This window comes from Grammomys surdaster, unplaced genomic scaffold (genome assembly GCF_004785775.1).
Source record: "Grammomys surdaster isolate TR1022 unplaced genomic scaffold, NIH_TR_1.0 150, whole genome shotgun sequence".
NCBI classification, from domain to species: Eukaryota; Metazoa; Chordata; class Mammalia; order Rodentia; family Muridae; genus Grammomys; species Grammomys surdaster.
Window position 1 is genome coordinate 2,316,858 of NW_021604608.1, and position 8,973 is coordinate 2,325,830.

Consider the following 8,973-nt stretch of genomic DNA (forward strand, 5'->3'; position numbering starts at 1 on the left):
CTTCCTTCCTTCCTTCCTTCCTTCCTTCCTTCCTTCCTTCCTTCCTTCCTTTCTTTCTTTCTTTCATTCTTCTTCTTTTTCAGGCACTGAGAAAGGAGTAAAATCCGTCTAAGGGAGAGTCATTGAATGACACAGTGTGAGAATAATCAGCCTTTGGCTCAGATTCTGAATTTCCAAATGTCTGAAAAGAGTTGTGTAAGGCAAAACAGACTAGGTCAGTTTGTCAAAATTATTTGAGAGAGAACAGAGCAGCACCAGAGACTGCAGATAGTTCTGATTGTCTCCCTGTCCAATCCTGTGATGTGTTAAGCAAATTTTATAACCACAGGCATCTAATCTATGCAGAGACTAAAAATTGGGACAATCAGATATTTGCCTTATTTGGGTATAATTTGACAACCATCAACCAGAAAAGATTGAAGCTGAGCTATTACAAAGTATATTCTGAGATCAAGTCTCTTCTTGTTACATAAGCTAATTTGTTGTTCAGCATATACATGGACCTACTTTTATTGTTCAAATACAGGATATGATTTAGGTGGATTTATTATAGCTCAAAAGAGTTACATGGTTTGAACTATCTAGACTAATCTCCTATTCTGTTGAGCCCTCCTTCCTGTGTCAGATATTAGAAAATGTATATGAACAGGGCATTACTTGTGATCAGGGAAATTGCATATAATATAAAAAGTAGACAAACAGAACACCTAGCACACATGAAGAAGCAATAGAGAAGCAGTAAGAGTTGGTTTTTTTATGATTTAAGGGTTCCTGCTACTTCCAACCTTTACAGATAAATGTTTCCTTTGAACACTAACTTGGACACAGGGAACAAATAACACATTTAAAAATGTGAATAGAAATCATCATTATAATCCACAGACATTCAAACTATGCAATTTGGCTTCCAGTTGTATTTCTTACTATTTGCTTGTGGCCTTATGTGTGCAGATTACATACACACACACACACACACACACACACACACAAAATCCCCAAAAGGTTTATCAAAACATGCTATGGTCGTTTGTTTTATTTTTAAAAAATGAAGAAGCAAAATCTGGTTTTGAAAGATGGATTTCCTAGTAATAAAAGAACAAATTGGCATTTCATCAAATGTTCCTTTCTACTTTGAGGCACAAAGTACTTACTTCTCCCAAAACAAGTCCACAGAACATGTGTCTATTTCCTTGCTAATTGGTTCCCTTGCTGGTGTTTCTTCTATAAATCATCATCTAACAATGTTTAAACTTAAAAGGAATTGAATTCCATTTTTGAAGCCTTTACAAAAATCACTGACTTCATAGAATTTCTACTTCTAAAATAACAAGAAGTAACCAATTAAACACCATAGGGAAGACAAGGTTTTTCTGTTGGTAACGTCTTTGTGTTCTAACGTTTTACAACATCAACTTTCTTTCCATTTATTAATTAACTTCTTACCTCAATGTTAGCAAACAATGATTAACTAGTATTAGATATAATTAAAAATATATCTCTAGGGGAGTGGCCAGTGGCAAGCTGCCCAAGGTCCAGTGAATGACTCCTTACCTATGCGCATATGGGTAGTGCTATTTACACTTAGTGGTTTAAAATAGAAGAGAAGTGTCATGAAGTTGGGAGAGAGATGAGGAAGATGTTGGTGGGGGCCAGGAAAGCTAAAAGAAGACAGTGAGGGTGGATGTGAGAATTATGCATTATATACATGTACAAAATTTCCAATGAATGAAATATTTTGGATAAGGTAGTGTTGGTATTTCATCCACTTTATTAAACCATGGAGTGATGGAATTCAAATTACCTGCCTGATTGTGAAGACTACTAAATCCATGAAAAATAACAATGTTTTCCCCCTAATTTTAGTTATAACTTTTGAAAAGTTGATTGGATTTCTACTAATAATGTTACTGTCAGACCAGTCTATTAGGGCTTGCCTTTACAGATCCACTTAAAATCAAAAATGTAGAAAAAAAAAAGCATACTCATAAAACTTCACCTAGTTCTTAACACATTTTTCAGTTATTGCATGAATCCTTGATTTTTAATCCCAAATAAAATAAGAAAAAAGAATCAAGTTAGATAATATTTTGATTTACAGTGTTGTTTTCTTACATTGTATTTTAGCCTCAAACAAAATATATTGAAAACTTTGCAGGTACAGTCAAACATTAGGCAGTGCTAAGGGAACCCTGTGGAAGAATGGAAGGAAGGATGATAGGAGCCAGAGGGTCAAGGACACAAGAAAACTCATAAAATCAGCTAACCTGGACTCATAGGGCTCACAGAGAGTGAAAAGATAATCAGGGAGCCTGCAAGGGTCTCGCCTGGGTTTGTGCATATATGTAATCATTGTGAAGCTTGATCTTCTTATGGGACTCCTCACAGTTCTAGAAGGGGCTGTCTGACATGTTTGCCTGCTTTTAGGAGCATTTTTCTCTTACCGCATTGGCTCTTCCAACCTTAATATGAGGATAGGTGTCTAGACTTATTATAATTTGATATGCCGTGTTTACTTGATATCCATGAATGGTCTTTTTTTTTTCCCTGAAGGAAATGAAGGATGAGTGGATTGTAATGAGGAGATGGAGAGGGGAAGGACTTGAAGGCGACGAGTGTGGGGAAGCTGAGGATGGGATGTAATATATAAGAGGATTAAGTATTTCAAAAGCTTTGGAGGCAAGTAACACTTAATCTCAAATCTAATAGATTTTAGTTTTTTCCTTACTTCTTCACAGTGTCCTTCCTTCCCTTATTCCTCCCTGTTGTTAACTAGATTATAGAAAATCAAACTCAGCTGATGAGAATATTATAGTAAAATCCAAGTTCAGCAGCAGAGAGCCATTAGGACACTTTTCACTTCTCTTTATTCATCGCCATTATGTTCATCTTTTTTTTTTTTTTTTTTTTTTGGTCAATAGGAAGACTCTTGTTTTCTGACCTATCTGCCCTCTTTGTTTCTCTCTTTCTCCAGTGTTCTCATACATGGTTATCTAGACACACTTACTGAAATATATATAGTTCCTGCTTATGTTGAACTTGACATTTTGGCTGCATCATTTGCACAACTTGAGAATAATATGATTAATGAAACTATGTTAATGGACAAAAGTCTCAGCATCATATACTTTGGAAATGGCAAAGAATATGGATTTGCTCTTCTCTGGCAGATGTACAGACTTCCCCAGGGTCTAAAATCTCCCACAGGCACACAGCAATGCAAGAACCTCTGAAGCAACAAAGTAAATACAATTATAGAACTGTAATGTTCATCTTTGCCTCCTGGAAGTCTACTCCTACTTCTCTTTATCATGAGGTGCAAGGAATAGGCTCATATTCATCCACCACAATCTTCTAGATTCCATATTAAAACTGTTTCTCTTCTGGGAAATTAAATTCTTAAAGGTCCAAGTTGTAGACTGATACAGATTTATTCATACATTTTTATTATATGATATTTTATCATATGGAGAGGAAGACTGGAAGGGGGAAGGAGAAAGAAAAGGGAGAAGGGCTGTCATGATCAGGGTTGGGTTAGATAACTCAATGTCCAAAGGCAATTTGGGGAAAGAAAGGCTTTAATTTACTTATAGCTCCATCCCATCGCTGAAGGAAGGCAGGGCCAGAAGTCCGGGACAGAAACCTGAGGGCTAATATCCAATATATGCAAAGAACTCAAGAGATTAGACTCCGGACAACCAAATATCCCTATTAAAAATGGTACAGAGCTAAACAAAGAATTTTCAACTGAGGAAACTCGAATGGCCAAGAAGAAGCACCTAAAGAAATGTTCAACATCCTTAGTCATCAGGGAAATGCAAATCAAAACAACCCTGAGATTGCAAAGTTTCTGTAAGGCAAAGGACACTGTCAATAGGACAAAACGACAACCAACAAATTGGGAAAAGATCTTTACCAATCCTTCATCTGATAGAGGGCTAATATCCAATATATACAAAGAACTCAAGAAATTAGACTCCAGACAACCAAATAACCCTATTAAAAAATGGGGTATAGAGCTTAACAAAGAATTTTCAATGGAAGAAACGCGAATGGCCGAGAAGCACCTAAAGAAATGTTCAGTATCCTTAGTCTTCAGGGAAATGCAAATCAAAACAACCCTGAGATTCCATCTCACACCAGTCAGAATGGCTAAGATTAAAAACTCAGGTGATAGTAGATGCTGGCGAGGGTGTGGAGAAAGGGGAAGACTCCTCCATTGTTGGTGGGACTGCAAGATGGTGCAACCACTTTGGAAATCAGTGTGGTGGTTCCTCAGAAAATTGGACATAGCATTACCTGAGGATCCAGCTATACCACTCCTAGGCATATACCCAGAAGATGCTCGAACATACAACAAGGACATATGCTCAACTATGTTCATAGCAGCCTTATTTATAATAGCCAGGAGCTGGAAAGAACACAGATGTCCTTCAACTGAGGAATGGATTCAAAAAATGTATATTTACACAATGGATTATTACTCAGCTATTAAAAACAATGAATTTGAGAGTTTCCTAGGTAAATGGATGCTACTAGAAATTATCATCCTGAGTGAAGTAAGCCAATTACAAAAGAACACATATGGTATTTACTCACTGATTATTGGATATTAGCCCAGAACCTTGCAATGCCTAAGATGCAACTCACAGGCCACATGAAGCTCCTAAAGAAGGAAGATCAAGTAGGGGTGATTCAGTCCTTCTTAGAAGGAACAACAAAATACTCAAGGGAGCAAATATGGAGACAAAGTGAGGGACAGAAACTGAAGGAGGGGCCATCTGAAGACCTTTCCACCTGAGTATCCATCCCATGTGCAATCACCAAAGGTAGATGCTGATGTGGAAGTCAGGAAGTGCATGCTGATAAGAGCCTGATATGGATGTCTCCTCAGAGGCCTTCAGGAGTCTGACATATTCAGAGGCAGATGCTCACAACTAGCCATTGAACTGATAATGGGGTTCTCAATGGAGGAGTTAGAGTGAAGACTGAAGGAGCTGAAAGGGTTTGTGGCCCCATGAGGAGAGTAACAATACCAACCAACCAGAGCTCCCAGGGTCTAAACCACCAGCCTGGGAGCACTTAGGGAGGGATATGAAAAGAAAAAAAAACCAACCCTGAGATTCCACCTCACACCAGTCAGAATGGCTAAGATCAAAAACTCAGGTGATAGCAGATGCTGGTGAGGATGTGGAGAAAGAAGAACACTCCTCCATTGTTGCTGGTGGGATTGCAAGCTGGTACAACTACTCTGGAAATCAGTCTGGTGGTTCCACAGAAAATTGGACATAGGATTACCTGAGGACCCAGTTATACCACTCCTGGGCATATATCCAGAAGATGTTCCAACTTATAACAAGGCCATATGCTCTACTATGTTCATAACACCTTTATTTGTAATAGCCAGAAGCTGGAAAAACCCAGATGTCCTTCAACAGAGGAATGGATATAAAGAATGTGGTACATTTACAGAATGGAGTATTACTCAGCCATTAAAAACAATTAATTCATAAAATTCTTAGGCAAATGGATGGAACTAGAAAATATCATCCTGAGTGAGGTAACACAGTCACAAAAGAACGCACATGGTATGCACTCACTGATAATTGGATATTAGCCCCAAAGCTCGCAATACCCAAGATACAACTCATAGACCACATGAAGCTCATGAAGAAGGGAGACCAAAGTATGGGTGCTTCAGTCCTTCTTAGAAGGAGTAACAAAATACTCATGGGAGCAAATATGGAGACAAAATGTGGGACAGAAACTGAAGGAGAGGCTGTCCAGAGACTGCTCCACCTGGGTATCCATCCCATGTGCAGTGATCAAAGGTAGACACTGAAGTGGATGTCAGGAAGTGCATGCTGACAGGAGCCTGATACATCTGTCTCCTTAGAGGTCTGCCATAGCCTGACATATACAGAGGCAGATGCTCACAGCTAACCATTGAACTGGTCATGGAGTTCTCAATGGAGGAGTTAGAGAGAAGACTGAAGGAGCAGAAAGATTTGTGACCCCATGGGGAGAGCAACAATACCAACCAACCAGAGCTCCCAGGGTCTAAACCACCAGTCTGGGAGCACATAGGGAGAAACCCATGGCTCTAGCTGTATATATGGGGAGGGGGGGGAATGACCTTGTTGGACCTAGGTGGGAGAGGAGGTCCTTGGTCTTGTGAAGGGTGGATGCCCCAGTGTGGGGGAATGTGAGGGCAGGGAGGTGGGAGTCGGTTGGTGGGTGGGAGCACATCCTCATAGAAACAGGTGGAGGGAGGATCGAATAAGGGGTTTTTCGGTGGGGGGGGGAATGGGGAAAGGGGACAACATCTGAAATGTAAATAAAATATCCAATAAAGAAGAAAAAAGAAAAAGAAGAAGACACCAAGGAGGAGTGGTGCTTACTGGCTTACTCAGCCTGCCTTCTTTCACAACCTGGGAATACTGCTCACAGTGGTTGGACCTTCCTACATCAATCATCAATCAAGAAAATGGCTGACAGGCTTGATCATAAGCTAATCTTATGGAGGAATTTTATCAGTTAAGAGTTCCTCTTTCCAAATGACTCTAGATTGTGTCAAGGTGACAAAAAACCAACTAGCGCAGAGAAAAAGGAAGAGAGACACAGAGAGAACATATGTTGTTTATACATGCTTATAGTGCATTTATGTACAAGGAATAATTATTGGTTCATAAATGATATGTGTGCCCTTGGGCCAACCTCAGGCAAATAAGCTTTAGATAAAGTCCAAGGGTAATTTTTTATCACCCCAGATTATAAGTCACAATAATGATAATACTTAAATATCTAATTTTCAGGAGAATAAGTTCAGCATTTGATTTACTGATTTAGATATGAGAAGAAGGACTAAGAAGTATCTCTGTACTTGTGTTTGCATTTTAACTATTTAATTGATGCCATATTTGAGGAATAGCTTTTTTTCCTTCTTCTTTGGTTGGCGAGTACTCCTTTTGTGCCATATCACTGGGGTGTTGGTATGAGCCTCTTGTTCTCTATTGAAACTATTGACTAGTGACTTTCTAAACTGAAAGTACAAATAGAAGTTACAGTATTTTCTCCTTACAGTCACAAGCTAATCTTGTCAATATCTGAGGATAATGTGTTCTTCATAGAACAAATCTGAAAAGATATGAATTTCCTGTGGGAAACAAGAGAAGGTGCTAAGTTCTCTGCCCCATTTAACCCAGGCAAACTCTGATGGGTGAGCATCAGTAATATCAGTTTTAAATTTATTACAGTGGTAAATTGATTGGTGTGTCAGAAAAATGTTAAATTATCATAAGCTTGATAGGCATTCTGTAGTTTCACAAGTAAGTCAGGGTATGTTATAGTTAGAAATACATAAAAAAAAAATCTTGATCCTTTCTCAGACTCACAAACTGCAACAAGAACAAAAAACAAGTATTTTAGGGAATGCTCACAAGCCACGCTTAACTCTAGACATGACTTCTCAAACTTTGGCGGTGGAAGGTTGTCTTGAGAATCAGATTCCGATAGCAAGAATTATGACCTCAGAGGAACCTGTGAGTGTCTGTGTAACTTTAGACAATTTCTGGCAAAAAAACCAAAAAAAAAACAAAATAAAACCTTAATTTTTCACAAGTCCTTTGGGAATTTCCCAAGTCAAATTTTCAGTGCCTTGATTTTAAGAGAAGCAATACACATCAATGGTGTAGTCAGAGTCTACAAAGAAATCTAAATATTTCTTAAAGATAATTGTGCAATGATAATGTTCAATATAATGCCTGAAAGTAAGTATGAATTTCCCATTTACAATGAGTAAATAAGAGATTTTGTTCTCAACTACCTGGTAGATACTAGATTGGAAATTTAAATGAGACATTGCCTCTTTTCTAGGTGGACTTATAAGCTGTTGGAGGAGACACATCATCAATTATTTATGGAGAACTGAAGAAAAAATAAAAATAATAGAAATGCAGGGCTCTCCAACATTTAGAAAATGGGGAAAGGCAAGAATAAAGACATCATTGTTTTGAGATATGTAGCTAAGGCTTGCATAAGAGTGCACATTCCAAGATAATGCAATTAAATATGAATATAAAGGAGAGAACATAGCTCATTCATAGACTGACAAAATGTTTATTTCTGAACAACTACTTGTTCATAGAGTGTAGCAATTTATAACTTGGAATGATTGACATATAATCCCTACCCTGAAAGAGTCTACAATCTGGTAGAAAAGACAGGGAAAAAAATTAAGTCTTTTAGTATGAGAAAATGCTAGCGAAGAAAGACAGATCAGGAAGGGGATCTAAGGACGGGCTCTCAGTCTGAATCTGTGGTGTCTGGAAAAAAGTATTGACCTGACATCTGAGAATAAAGGATGCTTATCCAAAGGAAGCAAAGCAAGATTGTGTTCACTGGAAAGAATGGCTGGAAGAAGTGTGGTATCCAGTACACACGATTATTTCAGTGTGTCTGAGACAAAAAGTGGAAGTTGAAGATGGGTGCTGATATCACATGAAAACATTCCTCGAGCTATATTATATGTTCACTTTTCTCGTCATAGAGAGAAATCTATTCAGAGATGAGGGATAATTAGGCTCATACAAACAGTCATACACAATTTTAGGAAGAACAGATAGTATGAATGCTAGCAGTTTATGTTCCTAGATCTAGAAATTCTTAAAATTCAAAGTACTAGTTATTTATTCCCTGAATTTTACAGTTCCTCTTGGTTAAATAGATCAAGTTGAGTTGAGCTTTATATTAATCAAGAATCCTAAAAAGAATCAATCTATCTATATCATCTATCTATCTATCTATCTATCTATCATCTATCTATCTATCTATCCATCTATCTATCTATCTATGTATCTATCTATATCTCTTTGTTTATATCTATCTATTGTATGTATGTATGTACATCTATCTATCTGTCTATCTATCATCTATCTATCTATCTATCTATCTATCTATCTATCTATCTATCTATCT